Below are 18,422 nucleotides of genomic sequence, written 5' to 3'. Positions count from 1 at the left end.
CTCGATTTCAGTGACGTTGCCCGAAGTCAACAGCTGGCAATTGCGGGGTTACCCTATCAATTCTCGAGCGTAAAAAGCATGCTCAATGATAAGCGATCACGCGGATACCACCGACGGAGGCAACTTATGTTCAGTCATTTCCCGGACATGGTAGACTTTTTAAACATTTTATTTAGTCAAACGTCGATCTTGGGCACCTAATATTTTCAGGACACTACGAACTTACCTCTGGTGATGGTAGGACTTGTTGGACGGTTGGAAAGGTAGCGCACTAGTGTCTTGTTATACTCGTGAGCGCGTGTTTTCCGGGAAGCAAAAAATTGTACGGACTCTGAAACGAACAAAGATCTATTCTTACACACACAATTATCAGATAAGCAGATCTACGCGTAAACCTAGACTTTTACGCTTTGCACTATATCCAAGTGTTGAACACGTTCCTCAAGAACGGGAACAAAAGCTCGTTTCTCGCTCCTTCTCAACGTTGGAACTAGTTCCCATCACAAGTTGTAGAAGTTAGAAAGGAACAGGTTCCCGTTACATTTGTAATATTGGAACGTGTCGTTAGTTAACGTCCCCTTCGCGTATGTTAATAAAATACTGAGCGCAATAATTCCTGGGTAAAATAATTCGAGCAAGTCAAAATATCCACATGGAACTACATGGCAAGTCGGTGCACGATCACATTGGTTATAATCCTTCATTTAGACTATACCTCGAACACTTCCCCGTGCCTCGAATTGTAAGGTTGAAATAATCGATCATTAATAAAACCACAATGTCTTCTAAATTCAGATAAATATTTCAGAAATGAAAAAAAAAAAGAAAAGAAACGCCGTTTTTCCGGCCGTTCCCTGCCCGAAAGCGTAACGGGTTCCGGTTACAGTTTCACAGACGCAAGATGGACCGGCGGCGCTCCTGCGTTCCCCGCTTCAGGCAGGACAACTTCTCCTATAGCATTTTCGATCAACCCGCACCGGAACTGCCCGGAAACCAGGACAGTGCACATCGCTCCTCGGTCGTGCAGCGCGAAGCCGGGTACAGCATCGAAAACAAGCTACGCCACGCCGGTGCACTGCGGTAACCGCCATCATGCGTCACGTCGCGTATTGTTCGTTTTGTCTTGCTTACGTCCGCTCGCAGTGCCCGTCTGCTGTCAATCTCACCTGGCTTTTTACTCGCGGATTTAGCGGTCACAGGCAATCGAGCATCGTGGACGTGATTGCTGATGGGGTCACGAAGCGGGTGACAATTCCAAAGCTTTATTTTTCCTACCATTGTTCGTTCCAGAAGAGCACCACCAGATAACCGCCGCGCCTCGGTGTCATCGAAACGCTTCACAACGCTTTCCACGAAGTTCGCAACTTCCAGGAGCACCTTGCCACTGCAGCAATCACCGGGAATCGCGACGACGGTAAGAAGCTCGTCTTCCTCGCTGTCAGAAGGCTGCCATCTCGGTAGACTGCGTGTCTGCTATTGAGGCCATCTCCTCGATCCTGGCCGCGATGCCTGATGGGACTGCACCCAGGCGCTCTGTCGATTTTCTTGGTGCGCGATGGGGCAACGAACAGCCGCACCGGGAGGGTGCGCTCCGTTGATCGAGGACGTGCGGTGCGCACCGGCGCACTTGGTCGAACACAAAAGGGCGCACCTTGGTGCCCCGGTGGCCACCGGTGCGGATGATCAAGGACGCTATCAGCAACTTCATTTAGGCTCTAGGGAAAGCTAGGGAGCAACTCGCCAAAAACAATAAAATTGCAGGCAAAGCTGCCCTGTCTTTAGCGGGTATAAAATGATCACGTTCCAGAAACATCGTTCCTTGGAACGCCGTTGCGTATAACACTGCTACGTCCAAAGTACCACCGATGAACAGAAACAACTGATCGTTTCGAATTGTAGATTTCTGGCTCTACAGTTCGGCAACATTGCCTCGCATTTTATCATATATGAGTTATATAAAAACCTGCGTATGGCCTGGGTTGCTGTCGTCGGACTATTTGTTCTAACAAAGTTTGAACTGCGCACTCTCTAGTCTCTTGATGTTTACACTCTTGTTTTTATGTGGAGCCACGTCTATGCTGCAAAAACCGGCACCATGACAGAACAGCACACGACAAAACAGCACGCGACAAAACAGCACGGTCAAAACAGCACGCGTCAAAACAGCACACCGTCAAAACAGCACGACGACAAAACAGCACGCGTCAAAATAGCATGCGACAAAACAGCACAACGTCAAAACGGCACAGCGACAGAAGAGCACGTGCCAAAACAGCACAACGTCAAAACAGCACAGCGTCAAAACAGCACGGTCTCAAAACAGCACGGTCTTAAAACAGGACATTGACAATATAGCTAGGGTTTGGCATTTTCAGTTTTTATTATTTCTAAATTCGGCTTACCTTTTTCGGTTTTTATTCGAAACAAATTTTCGGTTTATAGCTGTGTATATTTGTAGACTCATAAACTTCTCGGTTCTTTTCGGTTTATTGACGAAAACCAATATACTGCCGAAAATGCAGTCTTTAAAAGCGTTTGTTCGAAATGTATAGTGAATAAACTAGGTATTGATTTTCTTAATTATTTCTGTCTGTAGCAGCCGACGTGACCTGTTCTGCAAGGCGCACTGGGACCCTATCGTGATCTGATATTATCGTCGTGTGCTTTCGTTTGTACGTACACTGGACGAACATGAGCTTCACTACCACTTCGGTCGGAGAGCCAAATTTCAAGATCCAGAAATTTGCAAGCATTGTACTTAGTGCGTTTTTTCCCCATTTTCGCGACTGGGAGGGGTGGTAAATTCGCGCCGACCACAGAAACGACAATAAAGCAATCGTATGCATGCCCTCCTCTAGTAGACGGAAGCTATAGAGCTGTTAAAAATGTGGGGCATTTATGGACGTTCTTGATTTTCATGGTTCAGTTCACGATGAAACTCTCTTCTTTGAACAAAGAATTCGCAACACAACTCCCTATCAGGTGAAGGACCCAGATTTCGGTCTGAAGACCCCTGGGCCCCCGGAGCTTTTGTTGAACATTGAACCGATCTCGGAGACAAGCTGAAAACTGCGAAAGGAAGTGACATACGGTCAGTAATGCCTCTCTGCCTCTCCGAACTTCCTCGAAAATACTGACCTTTTTCAATTAAAACCGAATTTGATAAAAAATAATTCGGCGTACTTTTACCGGTTTTATTCGGTTTAAGCCGAAAACGCTGAAACCTAAATATAGCGTATGTAGTTAAAAAATAATGTATATCTCAAAGTAGGCACTGTAAAATAATGGAGGGTCAAGACCAATTCGTCGAAAGCCAACTCGTCGACGGCCAATTCGTCAAATCCGTTTTCTTGGGAGCAAGTTCGGGGTGGGGAGTATACTCGGTGGGCACATGAAGGCTCCCTGGACAGTACCGAAGCCTTTACTTGTGCGTATTCTGGCTATTTTTCGAGCAGTTCTGCTAATTTTGACGCGCAAGTTTGCTGGCAATGTCGTCTACAAAAAAAAATAATAACGAATTAATTGGACGGGTTAGTGTTGTCGTTAGTTGTTAAAAAACAACAACAACAGAAAGCGTGTGCGGCAACAGTGTGCTCAGCCCATGCTGTACGGCAGCAGTATTGAGGCTGAGGCATGTTTCTGCTTTACCGGTTTTCACTCGATCGAGGCCTTCGTCGGAAATAATCTGTAAATTTAATTTAAAACGACTTCTCGCCTGCAAGCTGCAGCCGCGTGTTTCCCGGACATTTTATTCCCAGCGAATGAACCACGCAGAATCTGTGCCAATGGTACACCTTGAATACGCTCGACATTAAAGTCACCTTATCTTACCGGTTCTAACAATGCATCTGTAATCAACGCATCTCCCGTTTTTTTTTTTTTTTCTGGGGGGGGGGGGGGGAGGCGTTTTACGCTTAGGGGGTAATTACGACACGGCGAGTACTACGGAACCTCACCGGACCGCCGCAAAACAGACGGTTCATAACTTGAACTTATGGATTTCTTGTTCCCAATAACTTTTCCGCTTTCGCTGGTCCTACAAAAAAAGACCAGACAACGCGGCCAACATCGACGCGAAGATATATAACCTCTAACCAGACTTGTACACGTTACTGAAAAATAGTAAGGAATTACAGTTACAATTACTCAAGGCTAAATTGTAATTTATTACAATTACAATTACCCTCCCATAAAAGTAACTGACCGTTACCCCGAAAAGTAATCCGTTACTTTCATGGCGTTACTTTCAACATTATTGTCCTCAAGTAAAAAACAAAATGAAGGGGATTATTCACGTTCTTATTGTTGCAAGCTGTTACATTTGATGACCCTGAGTAGTTTGAGCAACAGCTGGCTTTTGAAAGTCGCCAGACATTTTGGGTGATTTCTTACTCAATATGTCGACTGCTACGCTGAACACCCACTGAACTGAGGCCCTGGATGCAGAGTGTCGAACCGATATTTTTATCGGTTCGGTTCGGGTTCGGGTTCATGGACTTCGGTTCAGTTCCGGTTCAGTTCCGGGGCGCAAAAATTAACGGTTCAAACCGGTTCGAACCGGTTCGAACCGGTTTGAACCGCTAAATTGAGAATATAGTTTTCGCGTTGTTCTGTCAATAGGCACTATTTAAACCTGATTTTTGCGAGGACCTAATTTTTGAGAATTTCGCGAATCGCCTACAATTCACGAAAAATGGGGCCCGCGAACAATTTCGGTAAAATGTAAACACATTGGAATTTATATTGAGATTCCACCGCGTCGAGAAAATTACAACCCGCGAATTATTCCAAAACTTCAGCTTTGACGTAAATCGCGAAATATTGAGCCCACGAAAAATAAGTCGGTTACAGTATATAGCTTTTTTCTATCGTTTGCTCAATCCAGTTTTATTTTCAGGTACCAAAATTATAAAATTATGTTATTTATTTCTACACAACAAGAAAAGAAAATCTACATTAACATACAAAACGTCGTGTTTATACGACTCATCATCCCCTGGTTTGCCAGAGTCACATACATTGTACCTGAATCGAAAAGTTTTCGCGAAGTGAAGTAGGTTGCCTAAATACCCGTGATTGGTACAACTCTGCATCGCAGTATTAGAGGTTGAATCGTGGTTTTGCCTTTGAACTAAGGAATTAATTACAGTGAATAAAATCATGAAATGGGCACCTCGTCGCCATATATATCATGAAATGTGTTTTACGGAATACGTTTCAAAGTATATATACGATGACGAGACGACTGAGCTTAAAGCAATATAATTTTCAAAATGTCACAAAAGTCACAGGACAAGCCTTTCCAGCCTATATCTTACAGAAACACTGAGCGACAATCGCAATGCTTGCTTTTCTAACCAGCATTGTTTGCTCTCAGCACCGTGATGCGGGCGACGAATCATGCAAAAAGGAGTGACTGAAATTGTTCCCTCTAATCTATGACCACCTTCGTACTGAGATATAATCTGGCCTAAAACAGTGCTTACCCATGTGAACATTTTCTTATATTGGATAAACTGGCATAGCCTGGATGTTGAGGTTTGTTCTTGACAAGGTGCCGGTGAATTTAATTTGCAAATAAGCATCCCCCTCGCTAATTGATGTTTTTTGTTAAATGGAACAAAGTGGTATTTCATGCTCTACTCGATTGGGAAGCTACTTAATTGGAAATTTTCTGACAGTTTGCGTGTGTAATCGTCATATTTGCACAATTCGTCCCAGTGTATTTTGTTTTGGTCCGACCCACAGACACGTAAAACTTCTGTTCACCACATAAAAAACGCGATAATAAACTTCTATATATTTTAGAAGTTATATATGCGTGAGGAACACATAGTTATTTAAATTGGCTTCAAAATTAAAAAAAAAAAATAATTAAAGCTTTCCCAAATCACTATAACGTGTTTATAGAGGATAAAAGCGCCGAAAAATATTTGCAGAACATCTTTCAAATAATTTGAAGGTGTATTTACTTATATATCTTCGAGATGAGGATCTTCTATTTATGCTGCCAAATCTTCAGACAGGAATTAAGTATATTTTTATTATCATCGATAAATCTGACTTTATGAAGTTCACATAACCGCCCGAGACCGACACGGAAGGACGATACTCGAAAATGCGCCAGCTGTTGAGTCTTCAGAAACGTGCTTTTGTTAGCTGTTTTGCAGTGTAAAATACAGCAGGGTATGCCAAAAAAGACTGTGGTTACATGATATATCGAAAGGCAAATACACGAAATGTGCAGAAATAAGGAGATGACAGGTAATTTTTTTAAATAATCCCTTACACAACGCTTTACAGCAAAAAGAGATGCATAGAAATGCATAAAATGATATTCCTAATTAAACATAAATTGCGCGCAGGGCAAACGAAGATTCATAGAATCCTATTATAAATCGCTTTTGGGCATCAGCTTACCTCAGCTCGAAACGTCGCGAGATGCTGCCTCGGGAGGCTAATGTTATCGTAGGTTTTACGTGGACTTGTTTTGGGACCTTACTTCACGACTCTGTTCTTTTTCAGTCATGTGCTCTAAGATTTAACTAGGCTGCCGTATATCATCGCGAGACTGCTATAAATACTACACAACTTTATACCTTGGACGTTTACTGCTAGTGTTGCGAACGTCGCACTTCACCAGAAAGCTGAAGTGTTTAACATGGTTTGCACGTGACGTAATCGCACTAAATGCTGGTGGTCCTTGCGAGTTGTTCTTGCTGAGAAAATCAAATCCGGTGGGGCGAAATGCACGCTGCAAAAGGTTCGCGCTGAGTGCAAGCTATGTATTTGAGAGGCACACATTTTTCTTGTTGTTGCATCGCCGTTAGGCACGGCGTGAGTATCTGGCGCGACGAAAACGTGCTTTCTGGCAGGAGTGTTTTTACCAATAAAAGTTGTACCAACTACCCATCTGTCACTATCGCTTCCAGGCCACGCTTTCTGGTCTGCGCTGAAAATGCGGGGCAGAGGAACCTTTACGACACAGTATGCTTTAAAACTACCCCCCCTCCCCACTACTTTTTCTTTTTTAGTTGCTCCTCAAGATACTTTTTATTCCTCAGGGATTGCCTGCTCCGTATTGAGTGGTGTTCACTCGACAATTATATTTGTGTCACTTGTTAACAGTAATACTTCCTTGCTTTTACTTTGCACCAAACGGTGAAGTTTAAACAAAATACAGGGCGGTCGAATCTTAGAGAACTTCAGAACGACACTCCTGTGAGACTTAGTTCGGCTATCCCCCTGAAGCCACTAGGATCCCTCTTTTCAGGTATCCCTCCCGTACACACTGATAGTTCTATGTAACGTCGGACTAATATGTCACAATTAGACCTTTCAACACTTCTATTCTCGGGACAACTTTCTGAGGCAGTTCAGCGATAACGAAAACATGTTTGGGAGCCTCAATGGTGTGTATACATGTAAAATGGGTTGTACAGCATTTTTTTTTCACCTTAAGTTCAGTAGATACCGCTAAGATGTAATCCTTGACGTTGATAACTTGCAAAAACATCCATTAGTTTGCCTCTCCGCGAAATGGGATACGCAGTCAAAAGAAAGAAATGAAACAGCTTTCCCTCCTCAACTCGCAATTAGAACTATCAGCCACGTGATTTGATGCTAATATATACACCGTCAGTGTTTATCATAGTCATACGCAGGGCTGGCAAAGCATAGAGCATGGGCTGATCTTCAGACATAGTTTTAGTTGGGCTATAATGCCCGAGCCCCACTAAAGCGACAAACAGAAACAAACGACAGCGGAAAGCCTTAAACCAGAGTCTTTGGCGATTTGACAGCCTTTGTAGAATAAAGTAAGGCTATGCTCAAACACGAGCATCATGCACACGAGCGTACCATTTGCAGGCTTGTAAACACACGTGCTAACTTCACGAGCACCGAACAACTCAAAGCCGTATAAAGGTGCCATCGCGAGCATGCTGCATGTGTCTGAGGTTGTCGCTGTCGTTTGTTTCTGTTTCTAGCTCTAGTGGGACTCGGGCCCATTATGATCTTTGAGTTGAACACGAGCCGTTACCCGAATGTTTGGCGATGCTGGTTGTCATGAACCAGAGAATTCGACTCGGGATCATGACAATCGGGTACGTAATGGTGTCACGTGACTCTCAGTGCGAAGTTCTGATGTCATGTGACGTCACGGTATCAACAACGTTAATAGATCTAGCGACGTCCTCAATTTGAATCGACCTAACGCGGTGAGTCACGTGACGTCACGGGGTCACGTGATGTGACATTACTTGACAGCATGTCTTGACATCATGAAGTCACGTGACGACGTGACACATGGCTCATAATGCCAATAAGAAAGCGCTACAAAAACCCAGGATTTTATACATTGCAATTCTGTATATGACGATTTGATCAATACGTAGAGGAATGCATGTGCCAATTTTTTATTCCCAAATATTAAATTTGTAATACTAACAAAAAAAATACCGTGAACCGTTTTGAACCGGTTACCGTTATATTTTTTTCCGGTTCAGTTCCGGTTCAGTTCCAAGATGGCGGCAAAGATTTCGGTTCGGTTCAGTTCCGGTTCGGCTCAAAATAACGGTTCGGTTCCGGTTTTCGGTTCGGTTCAGTTCCGGTTCGACACCCTGCCTGGATGGGACTGCCATATTGTTCCTCACGAATGCTAAATGCTCTGCATAGAGTTTCTTCAGCGAAGCAATGGAAGTACTATTTACCTCGAAGATAGAACAAAGCTTCATCGTTGCAGCCGTTGATTGATATACGAGAGTTTTAATAGATCGTCCCGATGCCCCGTAGCGATATGATGCATGTGCAAAGGCGGCGGCGGGGTATTGGGTATCGTTATGAGAGTCATCGGACCGATCTACTAAAATTCTCCATTGTCTAAATCGCGAAGCTGTGGCAATCATCATACATCTAGCCAAAACAAGAATAAGAATTAACTGATTTATGTCCATCTTGCTATACCGGCATATATTGCCAGACAATAGCAAAACATAGTTGTAACAGTAAGGTGATAATTTAACAGTAAAGAAGGTTTGGCTCGATATTCTTCTTCTTTTGGTTCTGAACTGGTCGAGCCTCGGTTGAGACGTTGGTGAATAAAAACAAAGTTTCCAGTATATAAATATAGGTACTAAAAAAAGCACACTCATAACAACAATCAATTAGAACGTCGGTTAAAACAAGGCAATGTAAACGCACGTTTGCTGTGTGTACAGTTATTAGTGCCGTTCAAAAACGCATGGAGCACGAACCCTCTGCAGTTTACTCCGGTGTTCTCCAGAGAGACGTCCGCTGGTGCCACGGACAGCGGAGCGTTGTCTCGTGTTGTGACATTATGAAAATGGTCGTAGTCACTATAACCGAGAAGGACATTGTTAATTATTTTCTGTGCACTTACCACCTCGAGCTTCTCGAAGAGGCACACAATCACTTGGTGTCCTCCTCTCGCCGTCTTCGATCGCAAAGAAAAACCAAACGGACTAAAAAAAGCGGATATAACTTGCCCCTTCCCCCCTTTTTTTTTTTTAAATGTTCATTTGGATTTTTTGATATTGCTGCAGAACTGAAGAGTGCCGAGCCTCCCTTTGCACTGGTCGATTCGCGTGACAGTGTCATTGTGCTCGACTTACCAAAATAAAGACACTAATTTCTTTAGAAAAGGAGGGGGGGGGGGGGTTGGTCCTGAAAAAAAAATGTAACGGATTACAAGGAATCCGTTACGTAAAAATGTAACGGATTACAAGGAATCCGTTACGTAAAAAATGTAACGGAATTACTTTAAAATTACTCTAGAAAATATGTAATTATTCCGTTACTAAATTACTGATAAATGTAAGGGATTACAAGTAATTTCGTTACTTGTAACGGATTACGTACAAGTCTGCCTCTAACTACCCAATCTCTTCAAGTATGCCTCCCTCCTTTATAACCTAGCACCAAAAAATGAAAGGGTCAAGGAGGTTCAAAATTATTCGTGCAGAGAGAGAGGTGAAGAGCGCGCTCGAAGTTGCTGCATACGTGCTGCTTTGTCGCTGTGCTGTTTTGACGCCGTGCTGTTTTGGGGAGTGCTCTTTTGTCGATGTGCTGTTTTGACGCTGTGCTGTTTTGTCGCGTGCTATTTTGACGCGTGCTGTTTTGTCGCCGTGCTGTTTTGACGCTGTGCTGTTTTGACGCGTGCTGTTTTGACCATGCTGTTTTGTCGCGTGCTGTTTTGTCGTGTGCTGTTCTGTCGCGTTCCCGCAAAAACCAACCACATTATAGGATATCGTACAACGCAGATCGCGAGGTATTAAAAACTTTCCTAAGCTTAATGATGGGTCACAGATTTGCGTTTAGGTGAGCTTTGCGTTTCCACGTAATCGCTCCCGACAAGAAGGAACACTGACACAGTGGCGCCATCTACCAGGTAACCCTGGAATCTTCGATCAGCGTCTATAGGCTTATGACTGTTTTCATCTTAACTGAAACTCAATTTAGAGGTCGAAGTTTTCATTGTGACAAAAATGTGTTTGAGGAGAATTCTTCAAAATGAAAGAGAGGACAAACTGGATGCCTGGCAGATTTTTGTTTTCAAGTTATTTACCATTTAAGTGGCCGAAGCGAAAACAGATGTTTCTCCCACCTGTCGGGGATTGCGTGTTTGACCCCTTGCTTTTTCGTGACTTCTCAAACTACTCCAGTAGTACTATTTTGTGACTCTCTCGAAACAGGTTTCATTGTGCCTACTGATTTAAAAAATAAATAATTAAAAAAGTTCGATTCATGTTCTACTGATGCTATTCGGCAAAGTTTGGCAACTTATTACGTATGAACTATTAACAATACTGTAATGACCTTGATATCACCGGAAAGCGCGCATCGAGCTCTTTTTAGTGTGTAGAAACTCAATATTATATGGACAAAATTATAGCCGGAAAGTTCTCGATTTTCCCGGAAAAGGGAGGGGGCAAGAGTTGGTGGAATTGTTAAAGTATCGCAACGTTTTAAATACACCATTATATACTCGGAAAACACCATTAACGGGAGTCTTCTATACTGAGAGATGGGGGAAGAGCATGTTTTAATGAAGGCCATCGCGTTTTATTTATTTGTTTGTTTGGCGTATATTCAAATGTCTCGAACGGGTGGAGGGCCGTTAGTGGGGAAAGCACGAAGCGTATATATTCGCTTTTCTACGCACACCCACGCGACCTCTTTATGTATGTATAAGAATAGTCCGTTACATGTGCTCTTGACCTTAGAGTATTTCGATTGCTCAGACGGGAGTCGCGGAACTGAGTAGCGATGGACTTTCCTCTAATAACTAACAGCGTAAGAAACGCCTGACCTATTATGTTCACGCTCATTGGCTGGAGAGCGATATTAAAAGGCTCTGAACTAGCCACGCCCATCGTTTCTCAAGCTCTCAGTTTGCATAATCCCTCCTTCAGCCGCTGTCTAAGAAATCTGGGAAATCGACGATGTGCCCCTCCTCCCCTCCTCCCTCCTCCGCTTTCCTTAAAAGAAAAAAAAAAGGAATGTTGTTCGCCGCCTTGACGTAGCGCTAGCGGCCCGAAAGAGACGGCAAAATTTAAGAACTAGCCCTTATCTCATTGAAAATTTTTAAATGATTTTGTAATTTTTTTTTGTTTGTTTCTTTTTGTTAATGGGAAAATGTTGCCGACGGAGCTCTCGAATATGCATGAAGCTGAAAGGCGCTCAGTTATCGAAAAACGCGCGTTAAACGGGCCCCATTTTTTTATCTATATATATTTTTAAATTGTTTATAACTTTTTCTTTAGAGCGCAACTCTTAGGCGCCCGTTTCCGGCTTGAGCGGCGTCGGCGTCGCCGTCGGCGTAACCGCGTGGTGCATTATGGGTAAATTTCCCCGCTAAATCTAGCGGAAAAATTTCCCCGTTAAATTTAGAGGAAAAATTTCCCCGCTAAATCTAGCGGAAAAATTTCTCCGCTAAATCTAGCGGAAAAATTTCCCCGCTAAATCTAGCGGGAAAATTTCCCCGCTAAATCTAGCGGAAAAATTTTACCGCTAAATCTAGCGGAAAAATTTCCCCGCTAAATCTAGCGGAAAAATTTCCCCGCTAAATTTAGTCGAAAAATTTGAACGCTAAATCTAGCGAAAAAATTTCCCCGCTAAATCTAGCGGAAAAATTTCCCCGCTAAATCTAGCGGAAACATTTCCCCGCTAAATCTAGCGGAAGAATTTCCCCGCTAAATCTAGCGGAAAAATTTCTCTTCAGGTCAGGTGACCCCCCGAGGTCACGTGACCCCCGAGGTCACGTGACCCCCGTGGTCACGTGACACCCCCAGGTCACGTGACCTTGGCGAGGGGGTCATGTGACCCCTCCAAGGTCACGTGACCACACCTCCCCCCCGATAACACGTGAACCTCAGTACCCTTCCCTCCTCCTCCTCAAGAGCTGCGCTCTAATTCGGCGTTAGAGGGAGTTAGTTGTAAACAGCTTTCATTTTTTTTAGCGATATAAGGGTCGGTTCTTTAAACTTTATCATCAGGTTCAGACGAGTAGCGGTATACGTTTGTGCGGAGACTGTCCGTTCGAAGATGTGTAGTTCATTTTTGCTGTAAATAAAGCCGCGTAAATCTTTTTCCCCTTTTTCATTTTTTTTTTATTTTTTTTATTTTGGTTTGGGGAGGGGGTTAGCATGGTGAAACGTTGTGCTCAGTTACCCATGGCGGACTTCTAGGTCTAAACACGTTATCAACCTCGCCATTGGCCGAGTTCCCTCCTTGGACTGCTGTGATTGGCTCTCCCAAATGCTTTGCTGGAAAGTAGAAGCCCATATTTCTTCTTAGAGTTGCCCTTACCGTGAACAGTGTGCGTAACTTAGAAAAAATTGCGGTGGCTTAGCTCGGCTATGCCAGGATATACGTAGCGTGAGCTTATGCGCACAAAATGAGAGGCGCTATCAAGCTGCTCCGGTGCAGCGTCAGACTTGGCTACTGCGCAATGGAGGTGCACAGCTGGGCACGCGGCGGCGCCAGTGCGTCTGCCGCGGCTATGACGTCATTCCTCTGGAATGCGGAGACCGGCGAGGCGCGCTCGGTGGCGGCGGAGCGCGCTGCGGCGGCGGCCCCGGCGCGCCAGCTGTACGCCGTGTGACGTCACTGCTCCTAGCGCATGCGCAGACCGGCAAGGCACGTGCGGCAACGGCGGCTCCGGCACGCCAGTTGTGCTCCGTGTGACGTCACTGCTCCTCGCGCTTGCGCAGCACGGCTCTTTGACAGCCACGCGAAACTGCTCAACCTCGGCATGTGTAGCTCAGGCCACAAAACAAAACGACGTTCCAAGACAGTGCCCGCGACAGCACGTGAAAGGGCCGCTTTTGGCCTATTAATCGGCTAAAAAATCGGTAAACGATTAGTACACTATTTAAAATATGGGTAGCTTAGTCCATTGATTTCACAACTCTGCTGTCTAGGTCTCATTCAACTCTGCTGATTAGGGGGAAAGAAAAGTTAGAATATAAAACGCTGCTTTAGAAACGTTTAAACACCCGTACTAACCATTCCTCTCGAGATCTCTGAGGTATTTTTCAGTCTGCTTAATCTGGGGGAAAGTCATTCCGTACAAGTTCAGAACTCCTCTGTATTGCAGATTCATCAGGGTGGGTACGACAAGTAGATACCGGCCGTACCAGACTATGTAATCGTCACTCATCTTGATCTGAAAAAAAAAAAGTTCGTTTGGTTTGGTTTGCGTACAGATCCCCCCGATATGACGGCACACTGTACTCCGTTTCGCATCAAGTACGACCGCAGCCAACGCCACAATACGACGTAGCCTATCCAATAGCACCAAAACCGCATCGTCATGGCGCTCGTCTACTTCGTGCGTTTGCTGTCCCCGGCTGAACCAATCACGCACACTATATGCGCCGCAATCCTGCACTTGTTTTGCATTTGCATGACTAGTTCAGCCCGTGATAACTAACCAACAAAGACAACGATCGCCGGGACGACGCACTTTTGGCCGCGCTCGATTGGCTCCATCGGATATTGGCGGCGGCTGTGGTCGAACTTAAAGTGATGCGCAGTAAAGACCTTTGCAAAAATGCAAAAATCGCCCTCTGCGCGCTACCATCTTTGTCTGCTGGGCTGTGCAACGCCTTCTGAGCATGCGCTGTTGATGTGCTTGCAGTATATCGGATGCTGCGCATGCGTCCACAGTTCAGTGACTCAGCATTTTTCGCCCGGCGTGATAAGAGATGCAAATGTTTATATGAGGATGTGGTGAGTGATGAAAAGACGTAAACTGAAAGTGAAACAGTGTATATCAGGATGTGGTGAGTGAGTGTTGTTGTGACAGGAGAAGGAGATTGTGGGAAGGGTAGGGTGAGGAGTCTAAATGTAACAGGCGACCCCCGATGACCAGACAAAACTATTCGTGTAATTAAAAATGCACTCGCGGTGCAGGCGCACAAACCTGCACTCTAAAAGAAAAAAAGGAGGAAAAATGTAGCAAGGGGCAGGTTTTCCTCTTTTGTACTCACGCGCTCGCAAGCGAACACAAGAAGAAGGGAGGAACAAGACGTTTTTCTCGTCCCCAGGCAGACGGGAGGATTCTTCCGTCCTCCCGTGCCTTGTCGTCTTTCGGTTTCGTTTTCGGGCACGTCGCACACGTTGTTTAATAAGCGCGTTTAAGCGGACAGAGCGTCGGCGGCGGCGAATGATGGCGGTAACTCAGACTCCGAGTCGAAACACGCGGAGCACGCTTTTGTCGCTAGTTTTCGAGCGAGCAAACGAAGCAGTTAGAAACAGCGATGTTCCGGAGCAGTGACAGCAGTGCCACGTACACTGGGACAAAGGGGCCGCGTCCGTACGGCAGCGGGGTAGAAGTGAGTGAGGAGTGACGAATCCCGTGCGCTGACATCTGGAGTGCCGAGTGAAAGATGGCAAAAAAGCGCGACAGATTTCGTGAGAACAAACTAACGTTGCCGGTTGAAGGACAGCAGTCCCAATAATGGCGCAAAAACGGAGAACTCCCAAGCAAAGTAGACATGGTTACACCATAACGTTATAATCTAAATGTTTAGCTATTTCCAAACCTTATAAACTATAGTAATGCAATCATCACACTGCATTAAATTTTCTTCTGTGGCGACGCACTATTCCCACCATTTCGCGCAGCCTTCGCCTCGTCGTCGTCTATTCCGGCGAAGCACGGCAGCGCGCTACTCTGCGTAGCTCGGAGAAGAGGACTTGCAAACCAGGCACGCAATGCAACGGAACAATCTTCGACTGCCGCTACCAAGGCAATAAACCGCCGTTCTACCGCGACCGTCGTCTTACTGCGGACCGCTCGCGCATCGCCAAAGCAGAGTTCGAGGCCATGCTCCAGGAAGGAATCGCCCGCCCATCCGACAGCCCATGGGCCTCGCCGGTTCACGTTGTCCCGATGAAGACCGAAGGCAGGCGACCCTGCGGGGATTACCACGCCCTCAACGCTCACACAGTCCCTGACAGATACCTCTTCCATCATATACCGGACTTCACCCACCGTGTCCATGGCTACCACGTCTTCTCCGTGCTAGATTTGGTGAAAGCCTACACATAGATACTCGTGAACCCAGACGACATCCCTAAAGCTGCGAACATTAGCCCTTTGGCTTGTTCTGGTTTCCCTCCATGAGCTTTGGCCTAAGGAACGCAGAACAAACCTTTAAACGTTTCATTGACCAAGTCGCTTCTGGTCTTGTTTTCTGCTTCGACTATATTTACGATATGTCAATCTTCTGCCGAAACACCGGAGACTATCATAGGCACCTTCGCCTACTCTTCCAACGATTTGATGACCACGGCCTGCTCGTCAATATCCGAAAGAGCACTCTCGGTGCCCCATTGTCAGCTTCCTCAGTCACGAAATGTCGTCAGAAGAAACTCGAACCTTGCCTCACCGCATCGTAGACCTGACAAATTATCCTCAACCACTTTTCGCTAAAAGCATCCATCGTTTCCTCGGCATACCCAACTTCTACAGCCGCTTTTTGCCTCACACAGCTGACTATACCAAGCTCCTGTTCATGATGCCTTGGCTGGTCTACGAGGCAACCACCCCGTCACCTGTACGCCAGCTTTAGCGCAACATTTCGAGCAATGCAAATCTGCCCTCTGCTACGCCACACTACTCTCTCATCCCGTACCAGAAGCTCCCTTGGGGCTCTTCACGGACGCCTCCAGCTTTGCCGTAGGCGCCTTCCTCATGCAACGCGTCGACAACACCTGGCGTCCCTTCGCATTTTTCTCAAAGAAACTCTCCATTCGGAAGACGTGCCCTCCCACCGCCAGCCCCACCGACACAACTACGATTTCCACCCAGATGAACTGGCCAGCTTACTAGAGAGAGCTTATCGCCATATACGAAGCAGCTCAGCACTTTCGCCACATTCTCGAGGCATAACACTGTACCATTTATGCCGATCACAAACCCCTAACATACGGCTTCTCTGAACGCCGTGATAAACTTCCGCCGGTCCAGCAGGACCAGCTTTCGCTCATTGCCCAGTTCACCACCGTTATCCAGCGTGTCAACGGGAAAGATAACGTGATCGCCGAAGCGCTTTCCCGTGTATTGGCTATCAGATCTTCGGCAATAACAGCTGATGTTCTCGCCGAGGCACAAACAACCGACACCAAACTACAGCATCTCCCTAGGGGTCGGTCTTCACTACAGCTGCAGCAAGTCCCCGTTCCTGGTTCGACAACCATTATCTACTGCGACATGTCCACAGGACAATTCAGACCCTAGATGCCCCCGTCTTATCGCCGTAGCCTTTTCCACCAGCTGCATCACCACAGCCATCCCGGAATCTGCGCTTCGTCACGCCTTGTGGCTGACCACTACGTCTGGCCCATTAAGCAGCGTGACTGCCGCAACAAGACGCGCTCCTACATTCAATGCCAACGCGCCAAAGTCGCACGTCACTTCACTGCTCGAAGCATTTCCTCAGCCCTGTGGCTGATTTGACTTAATAGGTCCATTTCCCCCAGCCGGACCTTACCGCTAGTGCCTCACCGCCATCGATTGATATGCTCGATGGCCTGAGGCATGGCCCCTCGAGAGAATCACCGCGGAAGACGTGGCCTCGGCTTTCTTCACCGGTTAGATCTCTCGCATCGGCTCCCCTGGCCACGTCACAACCGATCAAGGACGACAGTTTCAATCGCAACTCTTCAAGCTCCTCGGGCGCACCACCGGGTTTGAGCGCTTGAGGACCACCAGCTACCATCCATGCGCCAATGGGAGGATTGAGCGCTTCCACCGAAAATTCAAAGGAGCCCTCATGTGTCACCCCTCCTCAACCTGGCTAGGAAGCTGTACCTGCCGTCGCCCTAGGTCTTCGCACCACCTTCAAACCGGACATTCCAACTACACCCGCACAGCACGTCTACCGGGAAGCACTTCATCTCCCAGGGGAATTTCCTGCTGCCCCACCATCCACCACCGCCACCCCAGACCCCATTGATTTTACCACCAGGCTCCGACGCACCATCGCCGCCCTCCGCCCGCCACCGCGTATGATATTTATGTTCATATATACATGCACAAGAAATGATATGTTCATTGTAAATACATATTATGTGTCGTGTCGTAGCTGCTGAATGGGGGTCCGGAGCAACGACAAGCTGCGTTCACGCAGCTTTTTCTCTGGCCTTCCATTCACCACAGGTATCTGTGATGAAAAATAAAGTTAATATTAGTATTATAATTACCTGCAGCTCATGACTGCAAGCCTACGCCTTTCGTTTTTAAGGACCTGGCAACGTGCACAAACGCCTTCCTCCGTGACAACACCGTCCGCACGCCTTTTCAGCCGCCTTACAGACTACTCTCCCGGGTTACCCATCGCTACGAGAGAAATTTCACCCTACACATGAACGGGAAGGACATCCGCGTTTTTATTGACCGACTGAAGCCAGCATACATTCGTTTAGACTAATCGAACAACCCCAGTGCATCCTCAAGCATCCATCCACAACCTCCGGCATAGCAGCCCGCGCCAGTCACTACGCGTTGTGGACGTCGAATACCCGCCTAACGGACTTTTACAATCCCTGAGGGCTCTCCACTCCGTGGGAAGGACAAGGGGGAATGTGGCGACGCACTGTCCCCACCATTTCGGCGCAGCCTTCGCCGAAGCTATGATCACGTGACCGCACGTGATATCGGCTTCCTCGGCGGTTTGAGCGGTGGACTATTGCCGGCGTGCTCACATGGTAATGGCGGCGACGACGCCTGGGGTACTCCCTTCTTTTGTGCGGTCTTCGTATTATACGCTCATGAGGGTCGCCAGGGCAACTCTAACAAACAAGGACGAACAGACAAGGTTGTCTGGAGTATCTGAATGTGCGCGCTACCTCGGGAAAGCTCCTTTGCTGCCAACTTGTTCCCCGCTGCTGAA

The 18,422-nt window shown here is 46.4% G+C and overlaps 1 pseudogene; it reads left to right on the top strand.

The window, feature by feature from the left end:
* Positions 1–16,858: 16,858 nt before the first annotated feature.
* LOC121835698 lies at positions 16,859–17,960 on the top strand (annotated as a pseudogene).
* Positions 17,961–18,422: the final 462 nt, after the last annotated feature.

This window comes from Ixodes scapularis, unplaced genomic scaffold, assembly GCF_016920785.2.
Source record: "Ixodes scapularis isolate PalLabHiFi unplaced genomic scaffold, ASM1692078v2 PGA_scaffold1__304_contigs__length_218370807, whole genome shotgun sequence".
In the NCBI taxonomy this organism is placed as follows: Eukaryota; Metazoa; Arthropoda; class Arachnida; order Ixodida; family Ixodidae; genus Ixodes; species Ixodes scapularis.
Note: the sequence above shows the minus strand (reverse complement) of the source record. Positions and strands in the feature narration are given on the sequence as shown.